The sequence below is a fragment of the Vicia villosa genome, unplaced genomic scaffold (genome assembly GCF_029867415.1).
Source record: "Vicia villosa cultivar HV-30 ecotype Madison, WI unplaced genomic scaffold, Vvil1.0 ctg.001616F_1_1, whole genome shotgun sequence".
In the NCBI taxonomy this organism is placed as follows: domain Eukaryota; kingdom Viridiplantae; phylum Streptophyta; class Magnoliopsida; order Fabales; family Fabaceae; genus Vicia; species Vicia villosa.
In genome coordinates, this window is record NW_026705674.1 from 68584 (window position 1) to 90570 (window position 21987).

General features: G+C 39.5%; 1 pseudogene; it reads left to right on the forward strand.

Moving 5' to 3' along the window:
* The first annotated feature begins 816 nt into the window (after nt 1–816).
* Nucleotides 817–21987, forward strand: part of LOC131635999 (uncharacterized) — a 47042-nt pseudogene continuing 25871 nt past the window's right edge.

The window sequence follows — 21987 nt, forward strand, 5'->3', positions numbered from 1 at the left end:
AAATCTTGTTCTAACAATTCCGATATGGCCTAAACCGATATCACCAATTTATATTCGTTGTGATAGTAGTGCCACACTGGCTAAAGCATATAGTCAAATATACAATGGAAAGTCTAGACATTTGGGTATTAGACATAGTATGATTAGGGAATTAATCATGAATGGGGTGATATCTATTGAGTATGTTCGGTCGCAACAAAACTTAGCTGACGACTTGACGAAGGGGTTAGCTAGAGACTTAGTGAAGAAGTCGGTAATTGGGATGGGATTAAAGTCCATTTAAAAATATTAGCTATGGTATACCCAATTCCCTTCTAATACAACGTTAGAAGCAGAATTCAATGTGGAAAGATCATAGTTAAAGATTGGAGCAATTGTGTTTATCTTCCCAAGGTATGTGCTCAGACCTGCAAGTGATGGCTAGGTTGAAGTATATCCTCTTAATGGTTCTTTTGAAAAATTGCAAATACAGGTGCAAGATTAAAAGGATCACCAATGTGAGCATGAAGTTTTGCCGCTTCAGGAAGCTTGGACTTGGCTTCCTATATGCTTATTAATGGATAAGGACACATGGCTTGTAAGGTGTCAAGTATGAATAGTAGAGTATTGTAAGAAACATATGTGTACTATATCTTCAGATATTCAAATGGATTGATGGGTTCAATCATTGTGACACCCCGATTTTTTAGTATTTGGAATGTGTATTTGCAATCGGGGTCCAAGGGGCAGAGCCCCTGGCTGGGGTCCCGCTGACCTGGGTCAACTACTTTTCCCTCCAAAATCCTCCATCGAAGAATTTTCAACTTGTTCTCAACAATGGCGTCAACATCTAGCTCCGCCTCAACTCACAAGCATCCATTGCAACCTCCGCCAAAATCTGTCCTACGCGATCCCATCGAGCCCGATATAAACCCGCCACCGCGCAACTACTTGGAAGAAAGAGTTTTCAAGAGAAGGCGCATTGAAGAAGCCCAAGACAAATCTCTCATCCATAACTTGGAACTTCAACAACACGCGGAAAAATTACTCGAACTCATCGACCTCTCGCTGCTGCAAGAAGCAGTTGATGAATACGCTGAAACCAAGAAAGAAACGTTAATGACAATTTTCAAATCATTCGCACTTCATTACTGATCGGAAAAATAGCAAGTGTACTATCTTCACCGATGTAGTAATAATGGGTTTTACCCCAAGTATCGATCACGAGGATTGCGTGGGAAATACAAGTTTTTGTAACTAGTCAATTAAACAAAATAGCATAGGAGTGTTTCTTTTATTATAATGAAATAAGTAACTTAAAATAAATAAGCTAAAATTAAAATGGACTTTTGTGTATAAATTTAGAGTAATGCCAAGGTAGGTGTATGATTTGCCTTATAATGACTCTGTAAAAAGATCTCTTCAACAAGTTCATGAGATGCAACTATTTGTTCTTAAGGGTGTTTTCCTAAGTCCTTAGTGAAAACCTTTTGGTTTGCAATCCTATTGCCTAAGTCCTTAGAAACAAAGGTTTGTGAACCAAAGATATAAATAATCAAGAATATTTAAATAACCTTACGGTATCCCTAGTCCTAGGTGATATCTCATATTCAATTGTCTAAAAACCTTAACAATCATAGTCCTACGGATTGTTAACCGCAGATCGATCTTTGTTTGTCCAACAAAGAAAGCATAAAAACATTAGACAATTAAATTGCAAAACATGAATACTTGTTTAAAGAAATACGTAGATCATAGTCATTACAATTAAAATCAGGGACACCCCCTGGCATTGGTGTCTACCGTTGAATCTCTTCGTCTTCCAAAACCTTGATAAAGCTATCTTGCCCTCTTCTGGAATTCTTTCGTACAATCAAAAGTCATTTCTCCTTGTCTTTCAATCCTCTTTTAATCCCTCTAGGTTTTCAGATCTCTGCTGCAATACCCAAACTGCCCCTGGAACTTTAAAAATTGGAAAAACCAAAAATTCAAAAATTATGTCCGCACAGCTGACACGGTCGTGTCACTTGACACGGGCAGACCGTGTCAGCTTCTGATCTTAGGGGTACCACTCTTCAGGAGGCCTGACACGGCCGTGTCAGGTGACACGGTCAGACCGTGTCCGCCTCTGCCTCCTTGCTCCTTTTTGCTTCTTGCTTCCTTTTTGCACACCTCTTGGACATGCGATCTTCCATCAATCCGAAGCTAACATGAAACCATTACCAAACGAGATCAAAAGCACCTAATTGACAATGAGAGCAGAACAAAAACAAATTTCAAACAAATAAACTTATAACTAGATAAATTAAAAAAAACATTGGAAAACAAACACAAAGTGTTACCAAACATGACGATCATGTGTCGAATTCATGATGAAATTGAGTGTAAAATGGTGACCGATCACAACCCCAAAATGATCTCATTGCTTGTCCTCAAGTGATGCAAGCGAACAAACAAAGGTCACCTTGAATTTCCTTTTGTACCACAACATAGCCGATATCATTCGCAACTTGAATCTCTTCCTTGAGTCAGCTTTTGGGACTCATCGCGCCTTGTTGCCCATCACACTTCATATCAAGATGTGTTTCACCTACAAACTTGTCACACTTCTCACAAATTCTCTCTTGGTTAAAGTGTTTTTCGCTCAGATCATAATATGCGATATCAACCCTTGACTTTGCGAACATCCTACTTCCACTACACCAAAAGGAATTCACACAATTTGAGGGCTTTTTGGTTTGTAATGGGACTGAGGTGGAGGTTGGATAAACAGGGAAAGGGTACTCAATGGGTTTTTCTGCACTTATGTTTCTTTTCTCATTTTTTTTATGCATGTGTGGGGGGTTTCTTCTTAGACTCTCTATTTTCACCGAAATTTCGAGTGTTGGGGTACTCATTTTTTTTTATGCATGTGTGGGGGGTTTCTTCTTTTTCTTTTTCTCTTTTTTTTTTCTTTTTGTGTGTGGTTCACCCACTTCTCTTTTCTCTTTTGTTTATTTTTCTGCACACTTGCCCCTTAACCTTCATACTTATATATAAACCACCCCAAACTTACAATTTTCACACGGTTTTGAGATAGAAAAAAAAACGATAAGTGCTACCCGACAAAACAAGGGGGAATGGCTCAACGGGGTAAACGAGGGATATGACAACAATAAACAAAACAACAATGGCGGAAAACAAGGATAGGGGAAAAGAAAAGAAAACAAACAACTGCCTCTTGTGTGACTTCGCAACTGTATTATGTTGGTAGGACAGACGCAAAATTAGGGAGATAAAGACATACCTGATTTTACTCTTATGGTGATCTCTGTAAGTGTTTGGCCTTTTATAATCCTCACAAGGAAGGTTAAGTTTGCAGGTTCCGCACACCCTCCATGCCGTGTGACTTCTCTTTCCGGCTTGATTTCGTCACTCAACTGCTCAATTCCGTTCACCATGTTGCGTCCGACATTTTCGGCTACATCTACTTCCAAAGTGCCTTGAGACATTAGCTTTTGGTTGTGTCGTCCCTCCATTCACCACTCATCAACTCATGCCTTCGACACCAATCTTCATCCTGTTACACTTTTGATACAACTAAAAAAAAGAAAACTTCAGACAAAAACAAATTAAAATGAAATACTAAAACAAGAAAACAATACTGATAAAATCCCTCCCCCACTTGCACTAAACATTGTCCCCAATGTTTTCGTACTTGCCGAAAAGGACTTACAGAACATCCTACTGAGGAGGAGGAGGAAAATGCAACATCAATTGTTGCATCATGCTATGCATCTCCGTCATCATCACGCCTTGACGGGTTTGTTCAGCCCCTTGACGGTGTAACTCCAGACCTTGGCGCGCTTGCTCACCTCTGAGATCGGCGAATTCACCGTGAATCCAATTCCATTCTTCACTTGTGAAAGATGAAGATTGGTTACCACCTTGTGATGATTGACCTGTATCTCCTTGTAGGTGTTCACTCTCTTCATTCCGCTGAAACTGATAATTGCTCCTAAAAATTTCCCGATAGCGCCAATTCTCCTCACTGAGGGTGGACGTTTGGTCAGGGTTTGGAAGAGTCATAACCACCATTTTCCCAACTTTGTACTCGTAAGTAGTTCCATTCATCTGTATCACAAGTTGGTTAATCAAAACAAGCATATCTAATTTAGTCATACCTGCGACGGGCTCATGATGATGCTCCATCGGGTCATAGCCAAGGAATCTAGCTATTTGAGTGATGATACCCCCAACACAAATGTCACCAGAAACCGCTTTTCCCACTTTGCTTAAATGGCAAGCCACAAAAGCCGCCACATTAACCGGAGTGTCCGAGATCATAGATGACATAAGAAAAAGCTCAGTTTGCGAGATAACGCCCTGACTGTCACCCCTGCCAAACATAGAATAGGCTAAGCATTTTTGCACATAACGAAAACATGGATTATGAATCCGGGAAGCTTTCGCGTCTTTAGGGATATATTCAGTTCCTGTGATCTTAGCCCAAAACCTTCCGGGTACAAAATCACTAGGCAATTTTCCCGGTCAATCAACGGGTATACCAAGGATAGCACCTAATTCCTCTAGAGTTAACCGGTGCTGAGTCTGAAACAACTGAAAAGTGATGGCACCGGTACACATAGGGAGTCTTCTTTCCCAGTCCGTATGGACCTCGTACTCCACTGTACTCAAGAACTCTAATGTTATCCGTTCATAAGTAGGTGTTGTACGCAACATAAAATCTAACAACCCTATTTTATTCAACAGTCTATGAACATCCTCAAACAAACCCAATTCAGCTAAAGTAGAGGGACACATATACTTGTTCGGAATTAACCGTCGATCCTTAAGTTTTGCATACCGGACTTCATGGGCGGGGTGAGTGAAGGTGAACCCATGAGTATTCTCGTTACCCGGCTCAGCCACCGGTTCAACATTCCTCCGTGGTCGAGTTGGAGGTCTTGAAGGTCCATCCTCGGTTGGCCTTCGTCTAGAAACATTCTTCGGGGGCATTTTGGGTACCTGAAAATTTCACAAAAATTAAAATTGCGAGTTAGCGAAAACGGTCACCGTAGGTAGATGGAGGGTGACGAATAGAACACTTTTTGTGAAGTGGGTGTGGGGAAAAATGAATTTTTGAAGTGGTGGATGAAGGTTTATGTTAGAGGTTTAATGGAGGAGGTAAGTTTTTGTGGGAGAAGGAGAAGGAAGAAAGAGGAAGAAAGAGAGAAAGTGAAGTAAGAGAAGGGAAAAATAGGGTTTAGGTGTGTGGGGCGTGCTGGACCCACAATCAAAACAAAAAAAATTCAAAATCTGACTCGCTGACACGGCCGTGTCAGGTGACACGGTCAGACCGTGTCCGAGTCTGGAAATCCAATTTTGTTTCTGAAAAAATAAACCCAGAGTGACACGGCCGTGTCAGCTCACACGGTTAGACCGTGTCCGGGTCTGGAAAACCAATTTTTCCTTCAAAAATTTTTAATCAGTGTGACACGGGCATGTCAGCCAACACGGCCAGATCGTGTCAGGCACTGTGCTCAAATTTTTTTTTCTGTTTTGGGTTTTCTGCTCTTTTCACTCCTTGATAGTTGTGTTTCAAAAACAACCTACAAAACAAAAACAATAAACAAAGAAAATTGTTAATAACAAAAATAGTGGGTTGCCTCCCACTAAGCGCTTCGTTTAACGTCGCATGGCTCGACGGACGTCCACCTCATTAAGTGAGACGCACATGATCAATTGATCCAGCTTCCTGCCCAACATAGTAGGGCTTCAACCTCTGTCCATTTACTTTGAATATGTCCCCATTGGCTTGGTTTTTAATTTCAATCGCACCATGTGGGAATACTTTGTGTACAACAAACGGCCCTGACCATCTTGACTTCAATTTTCCAGGAAACAGCTTTAGCCTCGAGTTAAACAACAACACTAGTTGTCCTTCCCAAAAGTCCTTCTTGATGATTCTTTGATCATGCCACTTCTTTGTTTGTTCTTTGTACATCTTTGCATTTTCATAAGCTTGATCTCGAAATTCCTCTAACTCATGTAGTTGAAGGATACGGGACTCACCTGCTTTTACCATATCGTAGTTGAGGAATTTAGAAGCCCAAAATGCCTTGTGTTCAAGCTCAAGTGGCAAATGGCAAGCTTTACCATAAACCAACTGATAGGGTGACATGCCTATGGGTGTTTTGAATGCAGCACTGTATGCCCATAATGCATCGTCAAGCTTCATAGCCCAATCTTTTCTTGAGGCGCTCACAGTCTTTTCGAGAATCTGCTTGATTTGCCTGTTCGATACCTCTACCTGACCACTAGTCTGAGGGTGGTAAGCTGTTGCAATCTTGTGCTTCACATTATACTTCTTCAGCAGATTCTCCATCAACTTATTCAAGAAATGAGTACCTTCATCGCTTATGAGTGTTCGGGGGTGTCATACCCCAAAATTTGCCCACACTATTTCTCTTATACAAAGTCAAATCAATACACAAAGCTCCAAGACACACTCTCCTATGCAAAGCTCAAAAACTAGGGTTTGGTTTACCCAAAGGAAAATCAGTGAATCAATGTCCCCAAGGCATCTCATATGGCTCAATATGTCTCACATCATCCCTATGACAAGTTTCAAGTCCTGATTCAAAAGATTGCTCACTCAATGACCCAAACGATCAATAATCGACTAACTGACCTAAAAGTCAAACTGTGGTCAAAATAAAGTCAAAACTCCTGATTTTTTGTCAAGATCCTCATATTGAAGTATCATTCACCATTTGATCAAGAATTAATCATAGTTCATCAAGGAAAGATCAAAAATCAACAAAACAAAAAGTTTCTAAATTAGGGTTTTCTAGAAGAAAGTCAACTGAACTTTGACCGGCCATAACATTCACATGGAACATCAGAAATTTCCCATCCAAAGCTCATTTTGAAGGAAATTGAATTCTTTACAACTTTGTCTCTCACATGCCAAGTCCAAAAATGCACCATTTGAGAGATAAGAGCCAATACATTACAGGTCCGTCTAGGAGCTCGCAAAAAGCAGTTTTTTTGTCAGGAGCCATATCTTCAAGATAAAACCTCCATATGGAAAATATGTTCCAAAGTGGCTTGTAGAAGACATCTTGGGTTTTCCAAAAAGTCCTAGATCATCTCCATACGATAAAAATTGAATGAGTTATGGCTCGTACAAGTTGATCGATTCTCAAGAAAAGTGTGAAACCCTAATTGCTTATTTTTGTGTTTTTGATTCAATGGGCCTGGGTTTTGGATCCTAAACATGTTTGTGACATAAAAAGGGACCTATAATTTTGTCTTCATATTTTTATGACCTTTAGTTAATTTATTTGGATTTTTATTTATTATAAAGCTAAATAACTTAAGTAAAATTATAGAAATAATAAAGATAAATTGTATGGATCCAATTTTAATCATCTAATGGCCCAAATACTCATACAATAAGATCCAAATTCGTTCCATCACACTTAGGGAGGGGTGTTGACCAAATTTAGAAGGAATTACATAATATTTTCTTCAAAATTCCAAGTCACCTGAGAAGATAAGGTCCAAGCCCAATGTTTCACCTAAAGTTCCAATATATATACTCAATCGTTCAGAATGCATGGGGACACGTCTTGCAGCCATGAAAACAAGGGTTTCAAAGCCTCCATAAAGTTCAAAAATTAGGGCACATGATATTGATGGTTGCAGCCGTTATCAAGTCAGAGGGACCATCCTAATCATCTCCCAAGGCGTCAAAAAGGAGGTAGAGGTCGTGAGACATGGTTGAAACAACATGGAACGCGTACCTCACGTTGTTTTTATATTCATGTATGAATAACTTTCGTTTTCGCGTTTATCCCTCGTTTTAATAAGAACTAACGGTGCTAATGTGTTACTGAGTTTGTTTAGAGTAGGATGAACGCATCACGTGAGAGTTTGGGAGCCTATAACGTAAGGCACCATGGTTAGGGCACAAGCTTATGTATTTTCGTATTCATGCTTATAGGGCGATTCAAGCCAAGAAAACTACACCTTTGTGGCCGTAAAGAGGTGAGTAATAGATCTGGGCGCGTTGGTGATTGTCTGGAACGTTGCTTGTATGTGTTTCAGATTCGTAGGTTCAAAGAAGACGAACTCCAAGCAAAATCCGCAGGAAACTTCGTGGCAATTTCCGCAAGAAAAGTCGCAGGTACGAGTGAAGAAGATAATGAACAGTGTTCGTTGAAGGGCTGACCATCCGTGGTGCTGTCTAATTTGATGGTCAATTGTTCCATTCTCTCTCTCCTCCCACAATTGGCTCGTCGTCGCATTAGTGGGATCCGCGTTGGCTTGTTTGACTTCTTTCAATTGACTCTTTTCTTTATATTTATTTTATTCCGATTGCATCTATTACAATAAAAATCTTCAGCCCAGCTGGTAACGTGAATAACTCAAACATAGTGGCAGGGGTTCGAACCTCTCCGACGCCACTTATTTTGTCAATTATTCAACCACGGATTCTGTACGCACGGTCAACCAGGACTCATGATGCGCCCTCGTCTCCTTGCCCTTGGATCTCATCAGAGCCAAATTCGAAGGTTACAGCGGGCAGTCCCATGGTGTAGCCTCAAGGGAGCGTCACACTCAATCCCCAGCGCCCAGGTTTCTTCTATTTCTATTTTTTTTATTATTTATTTTGCTTTATTCCTTTGTTTGTTTTTTTTCTTTTTTTAGGAAAACTAATTACATATCTATTTTATAAATAAAATAAAAACCATTTATAATAAAAACAAATTTATTAACTTAGGTTAGTTAGAATAATATAATTAGGTTTATCTTTAGATTTAATTTGAATTTAGATTAGGATAGTTAGATAATATTTGATTTAGGTTAATTTTTAGGCTAACTAATTTTTTATTAATTTTTAGGTATAATTTAAATTAGTGTTTTTAGGTTTTTTCCTCTAACCTTAAAAACTATAGATAACTAAGGGAAAGAAACCTGTAGGGTAGGTTTTATCTTGTATCCCCCATCCCATAAAATGTAATAGCGTAGAACATTTACTTTCCGCAATTTATTTTTTGTATGATATTACTTGCGTGGTTAGTAAAATAGGGAGTGACAACTAATAATTAAACGTAGTTCATAACAATACAAGATAAATATTCAAACTGAACCCACATGCTTGCTGCACACACTCACCTTTAGGGTACCTCTCTTGTTGCCTGTTGTCTTCAATTTCGATCAAATAGTCAAGTCCCTCGGATGTAGGGATACCTTAGCATATGCTGCCTACAAATTCAAATCATCATAGTCCCTCCGATAAAAGATCATAGTCCCTTCGAGTTGCCTACGATAAATATGATCTCGTCCCTCGATTAAATGGTGATAGTCCCTTCGATTGCTAAGGTATCCTTACTGTTGCTTAAATGACTATTATATCCTTCCCTCAGACTACCTGCCCTCTTCATGGTAGGGATAGTCTTGTGGCGAATGATTATCCACGACGACCCTTCGATAACCCGCACATCCAATTGAAAGATTTCCTTCCCTCTTATGGTATGGATAGATCCTTTCATCCGAAAAGCTAAAAGAACGTTTTTTCAAACTTAGGGTAAGTGCTCGTGATTGCTTGCTCTATTCAAATTCAAAATTCAAAATCTTTTCCTACTTCTTTTCAAAGAATATTTTCAAAAAGACTTTGCGTATTTACAAGCTAAAGTTCTTTTTCAAAATCTTTTCAAACAATTCAAACAAGTGAACTAAGCAATTAAGAGCCCGTGGATAACCATGGATGCAAAGGGTTCCTTACACCTTCCCTTTGTATAACCTACCCCCCGAACTCAAAATATTTCAAAGGTCTTTCCTGTTCTTTTTGCCTTTCCGATATTTGGATAAAATAAAAGTCGGTGGCGACTCTTGCTATCTGCACATTTCAAATAAAGTCAGTTCACCGTATTACAGAACTGGCGATTCTGCTGGGGACGCTTTCGAATTAAAAGAGGGGTTACCTTAAAGTTTAGGATCACATAATTGTTTGTTTGCTTGCTTTATTTTTCAAGGTTGTTTTGGGTATTGAATGGAAGATGAATCCTACACCCGGATTCGAGTGCACCTTAAGATAGGAGCGGCATAGTCATGGAAACCTCCCTTGTGCATGCTTGGGATTGGTCAAAATGAAGTTCGCGCTTGAGTTAGGCCTCCACTGGTTATTGTGTACCTCTTTTGCATGAGAGAGGTTTACGCATGTATCTTTGGGTGCGTCAGAGCTCAAGGACCTTTAGTCACCTTTAACCCATCTTAACCTTTAGGAACGTAGTGGGGGGACTACTCTTGATGCATGTTAAGGGCATAGTCGCTACCCGATACTACAACTCAGATAGGTTCTCTCTCAAAGTATCATTGCGTGGTATGCATGTACCATGTTCGAGGGTTCTTTGGAGGGGCTGACAATTCTGAGTAACTTGGTAGAACCCGTTGCTGATAACATCCTTATCCTTAGAAGTACCTTTAGGGAAGGGTAGTTACCTGGTCATACTTCATGCAAACCTTTAAACTTAAGGACTCTTGTGTGACTTGATTATTATCTAACCTTTCTATTTCCTTGCAGGATTTGCTTGTAGGACATTTCGTCCTCACTACCTTATGCTTTAACCTTTTATTTCCTTGCAGGATTTTCTTGTAGGACAATTCGTCCTTATTACCTTATGCTCTAACCTTTTATTTCCTTGTAGGATTTGCTTGTAGGACATTTCGTCCTCATTACCTTGCTTTAACTTTCTTGTAGGATTTTGCCTGTAGGACAATTTGACCTTATGCTTTATTTAATGCATTGTATCTGCATGACATCATAACATCATAACTAACCCTTTCAAGGATCTTAGGAGTTTAGGGCGCACAATTTCACGTGCTCTTATCAAGGACGGAATTCCTATCTAAGGGCAGGAGGATTTACTTTCCTCTGGCCATTTGTCTTCCAAATCAAAGACACCGCACCTATCAAGGGGCAAAAGGATGTATTTTCCTTTGGCCTTATGCCTTCCAATTCAAAGGCTCAGTACCTATCAAGGGGCAAGAGGATTTATTTTCCTCTAGCCAAGTACCTTCAAATTCAGAGATATCTTGAATCAGAGGCGATGACCCACTCGATATGGTGAGCTTGATTCTCAAAGACGGACATCCAAAGACAAAGACCAAGATTCTTCAGACAAAGCGGTGACCAATCATTTCCTAATGTCGCAAACTAAACTTCCTAACGATCCTTGAACATTGCATCTACATTCATAAACATCGCATAAAACTAACTTTTCCTTTCAGGTCGACCAACTAGTCAGACAAATACCACCAAAAAGTCAATCCTAATCAGATGAACATTCTGGAAGCCTGACCCCCAGACTTCTGAAACATTCCAATCAGATATACATTCCGGAAGCTCGAACCCCGGACATTCTGAAAGTTCCAATCAGATGAACATTCTGGAAGCTTGACCCCCAGACTTCTGAAACATTCCAATCAGATATACATTCCGGAAGCTCGAACCCTGAACATTCTGAAAGTTCCAATCAGATGAACATTCTGGAAGTTCCAACCAGTTCCACAACGATGACGCAAGCCAGACGTACCTAAGTGTCAATTCACCAAAATCAATATGTCGTCGGCTCAAGCATTATAACATCCGTTGAAGATCAGATTGATTACTCTGAGGGACCCTCCTAAGAATCCTAACACCTCCACTCCTGGCTATAAACTCAATGCGAAGTGCGCGTACCATTCCAATAGTCCTGGACATTACACAAACAATTGCCGAACATTGAAGAATAAGATTCAAGATCTGATCGATGACGGGGAAATCAAATTCACCCCTCCTGAAAACTCCTATGGTGATCACCGCTCCTATGCCTAGTCATGACAGGACTGACTAACGTCTAGACAGATGAACTTTTGGATCATTAGATCTACTTTCATTTGCAAGTTTCTTTTCTGATTGTTTAAACATTTGACTCATGATAGACATTATCTGTCTTAATAATCATCATCAGTGCATTGCATATGTTTGTCTTGAAAAAATTATTTCACTATCACTCATCTAAATTGCATCTTTACTTTGCATATGTTTTATGATACTCAACTCCTAGTAAAGCTGTACACCTTTTGAGGGAGGATGACGAAAGCGATACCGCAACCTCATACAGTATGCTTTTGAACGGACTATGCTGACGATGTACAGGAATTGTTTCAATTCCTAAACAATGGAGATATAAGGATGTTAATCCCTCGTCAACCCCTTTGAGCCTAAGGAGTAGAAGTTTCTTTCTTGTACTAATTAAAACCCTTGATCATAACCTGGGGCAGGGTAGTTCTCAGTTAATTTGCTTGTTGTTTACCCAGAAAAATGGTAAACAAGCGCTAGTTTCCTTTTTAAAGGTTACTTTTGCGGAATCAACTAGAATACTCCAGGACTAATTGCTTTATTTTGTTATATTATGTGTATCTGGTTTGTACTGAATGCAACAGTGATTTTAAAGAAAAAGTAAACACTGAAATTAAAGGCTTTAAAGTAAATAAAAGCAATAAAAGAGCAGTAAATATGCACTGAAAGATGAAATATAACGTAAAACGATTGCATTAATTAAACTGGTACGCATACGTACATTCCAAAGTTGCACTCTTTACTCATATTTGCATAGAGATTTGAGTTTACTTGGGTTTATGTAGAAAATGCGGACCCCTCTACTGTTCCTATGGAACTTGCTTAAATAGTAAAGATAAAATAACTACTAATAACGGTTGAGTGATGATCAGTCAACACGTGTCTTCGACATGCAAGATCTTCAACTGTGAGACCTCCACGCGTCTGTTGTAACTGCTGAAAACCGTCTCCTTTTAACTTCTAATACCTCTCGACTTCCACTTCAGTTTCTGCAGCAAAATTCTTAAGTCTTCGCATACTTTTGGTCGAACGCTGAAGCCTCTGATAATCTTTCTAGTCGAACAGCTTCGACTACTAAGCATTGCTTAGTCGAACCACTTCGACCCAAATGGCAATGTAATTATTTAATTGAGCCCCAATTACCAATTTAGGTCCTTTTTACCAAATTGAGGCCCAATTACCAATTTTGAGCCCTAGTTGCCCATTTATTGGTAAGTCGAAGTTCTAGGGTAACAAATTTCCCCCCAAGCGACTTCTTTCGACTGACTTTAGGAAAGAGGAAAGATGGCATTTCAGTTCTTTCTCAGGTTTCGACTTCCTTACTTCCCATTACACCATGATTACATTTCATTTTCCCAGGCACTAATTATTACCTAAACACTAGGTAATGGGCTATAACTGCTCCCACTCTCTGAAACCAGTCTTCAAAGTGTTTCTTTGACATGACCTTTGATTTCACAACTTCTTTTTGCACGATTTTTGATGACGTCACCACCAGCTTATATATATGTACAGCTTCTTTCTCCTTTTTCTTTCTTTCTCCTCGTTTTCAACTCTTCTCAACGTTTCAGAAAGAACCATCTCTTTTCCTCTAACTTTTACCCATTTTCTTCTTTTCCTTTCATACACAACAATGGCAGCTACAACCACCAATACCACTGTATACGCTACGGGTGCGAACCCTTTAGGGTTTATTATGTCCCGTGAAGAAGAAGAACAAGGATTAGATTTCATTCCTCAACCCAACATTACTGAAGCCAAAGCCATCATCTGGCAAAACCAGATGTTAATCCCTTTTCAGAATACTGATAAATTAATGGCTTTCTCAGGGCCATTACAAGACCATCGTTACCACCCAGAGCAAACCACTGGTTTCTTTCCTTGTTTCCAAACCACCATGCCTGTAGCTTTCGACAAACCACGTATCCTCGACTTGAAGTTTATGGACCCTTCGCTTAGGGTATTTCGTTCGACTCCAGCTCCTGGCAACAAGGAACACTTGGCTTGGCTTAACAAAGTTCAGGCAAAGAAGCAACAAAGATGGGAAGAATTGGGTATCTTCGACGTCATACAGTTATCCAGAACTGGTCATAGGGTTTGTCCTCCAATGCTACTTGCCTCAATATTTTTCTGGGAAGGTTCGACCAACACTTTCCACCTTCCTTGTGGAATGATGACTCCCACTCTCTTCGACGTGGATGACATCACAGGGCTTTCGCCTTTGGGTGAGCTCTTCGACCCAACTCTTCCAACAGAAATTAATTTCAACTTCACCAGCGCTACCATAACCAAATATATGCAAGATCATTATGACAAGTCGACAGAAGAAGTCTCTGACGAAGAGCATGTTGCTTTCCTCACCTACTGGCTCTCATACTATCTGTTTTGTCCAGGATCAGTTCAGATTGCTAAATCTTACATACCTTTGGCTATCCAAATTCATGAAGGTCGAAAGGTCACTTTAGGTAAGCTTCTCCTTGCTTCTCTCTATCATAATTTGGGTTTAGCATCTTTAAGGATCAAACGCCTTCATGAAACCCCAAAACAGCTATCTCTGTCGGGACCTTATTGGCTCTTACAACATTGGTTGAATGCCACCTTCGAGTCAAATGTTGGCTATACTGTCTCTCGCTCTGTTCTGGAGGTCATGTATGATAGGAGGGTCGAAGGTGTCAAACTCGCTTTCCAAACCCCTCAAGATGAATCCAACAGGACCAACCTTATTAAGTATGTGAAGGTTTTTTCGGAATGCAGAACATTCATTGCTTCAATGGCCCCTTTCTCCAACAGATGTTTTGGGCCATCTTGGTTTAAAGCTGTTTTCCCTAGGAACACTCCAACCCTTCGAGCTCAACTAAATGCTATTTGGGCTGCTTTTCTGACCCCAACACTTCTCTCTCATCGCATTGAGTCGACAAGCAAGTGCTATGGGTTTGTAAGTTATCAACCAAATTTGGTCTCTCGATAATTTGGTTTAAGTCAAATGTTGCCCAAAAGCCTATATTCCCATGCCAATGACATTTGTTATTCTGGTCGACCGTTCGTAGCTCGTCAACATCTTGACTGTTTAAAGTTTCACAACAGACAATCTTTGGAACACCCAACATTTACCTTCCAAAACTCCTATTTCACCACTAAAGAATTTAGTGAGTGGTGGTCTGAATATTACTAGCTTTTTGACGGAGATTCTTTTGTCAAGAAACTGAATACTGCATTCGACAAGTTGGAGGATCAACTTACGATAAGTAAGTATTTTTGTTTGCTTTCGTTTCCTTATTGTTAATAGCAATGTTCTAATTTCAAATTTAGACCTTTCAGGGCCTGATCCTACCACTCAAGTCGAAGTCTCTGCTTCTAAATCAGGTCGAAAGCGTCCCAGTACGTCGAACACCACCACCACCAAGAAAAATAAAACTGTTAGAAAGGTATTTGTCTTGACCTTTATTCTTCCATCAATACTATTTCAAACTTTGTTAATTGTCATTTTTCTCTTTAGTTGATAGTCTCTGCTGACTCAGAGGAAACTACCTCTCTACCGCATCAAGATAGTGACTTTTTTTCACGACCCCCGCTTCCGACTCCATCAAAGAAACGGAAGATTATTAAAAACATTCCCAAAGTGGTTGTCGAACCTCAAACAACTCCAACAATTTCTTCGTCTCAAATTCTTACTGAGGTGACTTAACATTCTTTTCCAATATATCTCTTTCAATATCTCTGTTTTCTAACACTTTTCTTGAATAGAATGCACCAACTGTCGACCATACTCAGGAAAAAATTGTCGAGGTTGCTGAAAAAACTGCTGAAGCTACTCCTGACTCCAATCCTTTTAGCCCTCAAAGGACTGATGCTTTTGGAAGCAACACTGATTTGGCTAACACTCCAGGTCGAAGTCGAACATATCCTCAGGACCAACCCATCGTCGAACAGATTCCTATCACAAAAAATGTTGAAGATGTCCCTCGACCCGAACATAATGCAGCTTCTCAGTCAAAACCAAATCTCATTGCTGACGATTCTAACTCCAATAGTTCTCTTAGCCAAGAGGAAATTCTGGACTTGAAGAAGACTAATCCTTTAGAATCTCTGTTTCGACTTCAGAAGCTGCGACCAAATTCTTTTGAGATTCCTGCTCAATCGACCAATCCTGATGCTGAGATTGATGCTTCTCTTGTCGAAGCTATATGCCAGCTGAAAGCCCATCTGAACGAACCTGAGTTTTTCGCTGTTCTGGATAGTTCTGAACATCTTGGTGGAGAGATTCGTAAGATCCTAGACTTACTAATCAAAGCTTCTCTTCTAGCAGTTGTTGTTCAATTCTTCTTTGATTTTGAGGCGTACTTCGACCAGCTCTGGAGGGACCTTATGACGAAGAAGAATATTACACGTCAGGCCAAGAACAAAGAGCGTGAAATGGAAAGGGAATGGGATGCCAGTGCAGCTTCGACCAAAAAAGTTGAAGAATTTCAGGAGAAAACTTTAAAGTTTTCTGATAAAAAGGGAGAGATCGACCACAAGATTGCTAGTTACAAGGCTCAAATTGATGACCTCAATAAGAAGATTCAAGATCTTGAACAAGAGAAAACCAATTTGGCTCAAACTGAAGAGATCCCTTCGCCTGAAGTTATTAACCAAGAAGTCTTGAAAGGACTTGGTCATGGTGAAAATGCTCTCAAGTTGGAAAGCAGCATTCGACAGCTTAGGCAAAATTTGTCTCGACTTGATTCTAAGATTGACTTTGAGTCAGCCAAGTTAGCCTATTTTAGGAACAACTTTCCAACTCTGTAATTTTGTTTTCGACTGGCTGGTTATATTTTGTAATGACAATGCATTTTATGAAGGAACTTTTTGTAATGATTGGCCAAGTTTTGGCCATTTAATATAATCTCTTAGTTTTTATTCTCTTATGCAAATTTCTTGAAGTATAGGTTTATATTTTTTCAAATATTTACCATTTATCCTCAAGATTTGACCATCTGAATTTAGTTCTTCAATTTCATATGCATTGTTTGAAAACACTTGAAAAATTTTAAACGGTCCTTCCCAACTTGGGGACCATTTACCCAATAACTTATTCCTTTGATCCATGGGTAAAATAAATTTCCATACATAATTACCTACCATGAATGTTTTCTCTTTGACTTTCTTGTTGTAAGCTTTCGCCACTTTTTCCTTTTGTCTTATTAACCTATCCAGCGCTATTAATCGTTCTTCGTCTAGTTCTACTAATTCATCTAGCATCATATTCCAGTATTCGTCAGACGAAAGACTGTTTTGTCGTTGAATTCTTGTTGACTGTAGATGAATTTCTGCAGGCAATACAACATCATGCCCAAAAGTCAAACGAAATGGGGTAGTCTTTATTGCTTCCTTTGGTGACGTCCGACAAGCCCAAAGGATTTGGTCGAGTGTTTGATGCCAATTTCTTGGTTTTTTTTCCCACATGCTTTTTTATCAAATTTATAATAACTTTATTAGCAGCTTCGACCTGACCATTGGCCTGAGCGTAATATGGAGTAGATGTTAGCAATTTAAATCCTGTCTCTGCTGCAAAAGCTTGCATCTTTCGACCGACAAAAACTGATCCTTGATCAGTAGTAATAGTTTCTGGAGTCCCATATCTGTAGATAATGTGTTTTTGTATGAAACTAATCACTGCTTCTTGATCAGCATTAACTAGTGGGATTGCCTCTATCCATTTAGTAAAATAATCTATTCCTACTAAAATGAATCTTTGTTGCTTAGAAGATGCAGGTTTGATTTCTCCTATTAAATCCAAAGCCCATCCTCTAAAAGGCCAAGGTTTGACAATGGCATGCAATTCACTGGCTGGAACATGTTGAATGCCTAAAAACTTCTGACATTCTTGACACCCTCTTGCATATTCGATACAATCTTTTAACATTGTCGGCCAATATAGACCTTGTCTAAACAACAGCCATTTCATCTTATGGCCTGACTGATGAGCTCCACAAACACCACTATGAACCTCTGACACAGCCAAATATGCTTCAACTTCACTTAAGCATTTCAACAATACACCCTCAGATGTTTTCTTGTATAAATCATTTCCTAATATCACATAGTTTAGAGCTCTGTATTTAATCTTTCGATTAGTTCCTCCTACTGGATTATTTAGGTATTGGACCAATGGGTTTCTCCAATCAGCATCAGTCATATTGTCGATTGCAAAAATTTCCAAGGCATACAAATCCTTACTTTCAACATTATCACCTATCCCCTCGAATTTTGACGTCGACAATTGACCTAACTTGTCTAACACTTCATGGGTTTCTTTATTCTTGATCTCGACCATATCTTCTAACTTGTTTTTAGAAACTCTATACCCAGAAGCAATTTGTGTCAATTCATTGGCAATGTAATTGTTAGATCTTGGTACATGCAAGATCTCAACATGTTCGAATTTTTCTAATAAGCGTATCACAATTGCATAATACATTATTATATTTTCTTTTATGCATTTATACTCTTTCTTGATTTGTCGAATTACCAACTCAGAGTCACCTCGAACTTCAACTCGAGTTGCCCCCAAGTCTATTAGGGCTTTCAAACCAGTTATTAAGGCTTCGTATTCGACCTCGTTAATAGAGCATACATCTTTCAATTTATAATGGAATTTTGTTGGAAGTCCTTTGGGAGAAATAATCAAGACTCCAATGCCTGATCCATTTTTGTGACTAGAACCGTCAAAAAACAGTTTCCATTCAGTTCGTTCAACTTAATTTACAGACAACTCGACTAAACCATGGTCGACTATAAAATCAGCCACAACTTGTCCTTTCATAGCTTTTAAAGGAACATATGTTAAGGAAAATTCAGTTAGCGCTAAGGCCCACTTACCAATTCGACTATGCAAAATTGGTTTAGACAACATATGTTTAATAACATCAAAATGAGAGGACACATACACATCAACAGGCTTTATATATTGCTTAAGTTTGTTACATGAGAAATACAAGCATAAGCATAATTTTTCAATATCATTATACCTAGTTTCAGCATCTACTAGGGTTCGACTTAGATAATATATAGCTCTTTCGACGCCATTATCATCTTCTTGGGCTAACATACTCCCAATTATCGAGACTGATGCAGCTATGTACAATTTCATACTTTTTGTCCTATTGGGGGGTAACAAAATAGGAGGCTTAGTTAAATAAGCTTTTATTTGGTCGAATGCCTGTTGATGTTCTTGCTCCCATTTGAATTGATCTTGATTCTTGAGCTTCACAAGTGGTGAAAATATCTTCGTTTTGCCACTTAGATTTGATATGAATCTCCTTAAGAAATTAATCTTCCCCAACAATGACTGGAGTTGTTTCTTTGTTTCTGGCGCCTTTAGCTCCAAGATTGCTTTCGTCTTATTTTGGTTTATCTCAATGCCTTTCTTGTGAACCACGAAGCCCAGGAAATCCCCTGCATGTACACCAAAAGCACATTTTAAAGGATTCATTTTGAGCCCATATTTTTTCATTCGTTCAATAGACTGTCGAAGATGGTCTAAGTGACCATTTTCAGAGTTAGATTTTATTACAATATCATCAATATAAACCTGCATAAACTTGTCAATAAAATCATGAAACATGGAATTCATGGCTCGTTGGTATGTAGCTCCAGCATTTTTTAAACCAAAGGGCATTACTACCCATTCATAAGTTCCTAAAGCACCTGGGCATCGAAACGCCGTCTTAGGTACATCTTCGTCAGCTATAAAAATTTGGTTATAACCTGAATATCCATCTAATAAGCTGAGATATTCAAATCCGGCTGCGGAGTCGACTAACATTTCAGCAACCGGCATGGGATATTCATCTTTAGGGGTAGCCTTATTTAAATCTCTGAAATCTATGCATATACGAAGGCTACCATTTTTCTTTATGACAGGCACTATATTAGCTAACCATTCGACAGACCTCGCAGTTCGAATAAACTTGCTTCTCAGCAATCTTTCAATTTCTACTTTGATTTTTTCCATAACCTCTGGCGCAACCCTTCTAGGAAGCTTCTTGATAGGTTTTTTACCTGGGTTTAACGGTAGTCGATGCTCCACCACCTGTCGACCCAAACCAGGCATTTCATGATAATTCCAAGCAAAACAATCTTCGTATTCTCTTAGGAGTCGAATCAACTTGGTTTTTAGATTACCCGCAAGCTTCGTGCTTACATATTTAGGCCTTTTACTGATTCCAGCACCCAGATCGATTTCTTCCAGGGGATCTTGAGCTTGTATTCTTTTTACTGATCCTGCTGGATCCATTTCGAAACCTAAAGGCTCGTCATCGTATATTCCATCAAATCTTTCGACCTGGTGATCGACTTCTTGATTGTTTTAATTTTTTACCATCATGGCCTCAATAGCCATATTTTTCTTTAGTTCTGCTTCTAAAGTCGTTCTTTCTTTGTTTTCGGCCAAATAAGCCGTTATTCGAGCCAGGTATTCTGACTCAGTGGTCATCATCTTTGACTGTTGTCCTCTACTCTGGAGGACTTTCATGATTCAATGGTTCATTAGGATCTTCTTTATTCCAAATGAAACCATAATTTGGGTCTAAGTTCAGATACTTAGACACACTTTCATCAGAAGGATATACATCTTCTGCTTTGTAGCAAGGAGCTACATTTGCCAAATGCTGGTCGAAGTGTCTGCGACCACTTTCAGTTTTGTAATAACTTTGGTCAGCTTCAATATTCTCCACTATACCATCTGGTCTCCAAATGGCCACACGCTGATGTAAGGTGGAAGGAACTACCCCAATACCATGGATCCATTCCCGACCTAGGAGCAATTTAAAATTTGCCTGAGATGCGATCACCATGAAGATGGTTGACCTGACAGTCGAACCAACAGCTAGTTTTACTTGAATTACTCAAAGTATTCCACTTGTCTTGCCCTCATAATTCGACATTACCATATTATGGGGTCTTAAGTCTTTATCAGACTTTCCCACTTTCTGGAGGGAGGAGTAGGGCATTAGGTTCACGGCAGCTCCACCATCGACAAACACTTTGTTTACCGGTACCCCATCCACTTTTTCCCTTATGAATAGGGGTTTCAAGCGGTACTTCATCCCTTGACCTGGCCTATCAAACACAGCCTTTTGTTCTTCTACCACTCCTTTCCCCATTACATAGTAACAGACAGGCGTTTCTTCCACATTCTCGTCAGGAAGAAAATCATCTTCGTTCTCAGATACCTCATATACCCTGTCAAACTCTGCTGGAAGTACTGAGACGATTCCACAGTCAATCAACAACTCATCTGACTCTATGTCAAAGTTGTCGTCGACTTCTTCGTCCGACAGTGGAGAATATTCAGGCTCGTTCCCTGTATTGGGAGCCGGAGCATCATCATAAACTAACTCTTTGATGAGTTTCTTCCCTAGTATCATTCCAGCAGCTAATCTTTCATTTGCTATTTTAGCCTGCTCCTCAGTCAACTTCCTGTGAAAAGGTTTTTACTGATAGTGAGAAAATCCTGCCTGCACCATTTTCGAACCTTCTTGTCCATTCTTATGACTTCTTTGGTAACTCCTCCACTGCGTTCGAGTCATGGGATTCTTTCCTTTGTAATTCGGAGATATGTAATCTTTTCTTTTGGATCCACTATCAGTCCAAGAGCCTTCAGCATTGGTTCCAACGCCTTGAATCTGCCATTCTGGACGTTTACCTCTGAAGTTAATGGGTTTCACCCATTTGTCTTCAGGGACATCCGTCTTGGGACGGAAAGTCCTTGGTTTTTCAAACATCTTCCTGTATTCTCCAGCCCTTTGACCACTGTTTTCTCCTGTATACATGAATTGACGATTCTTGCCTCAACGAGGGTCGAACCTCACTTTGTTTGCAGCATCAACATTGAAAACAGCATCACACCTTGGGCATAATCCAACTTGAGAGTTGTTATTTTGGCATCTCTCAAGGAATTTCAAAAGACTTTCTTTTGGTTCAGGATAAACCATGTTCAAAACTTTGCCATCAGTAGCGCCGTTTTGCTTTCTAACGAAACCATCAGTAGTCTCGACCATCATCACATCAGCAAGCTCAGTATAGTGAGCCTCTTCGACTTACAAACGATCAGTATCAACTTGCATTGATGA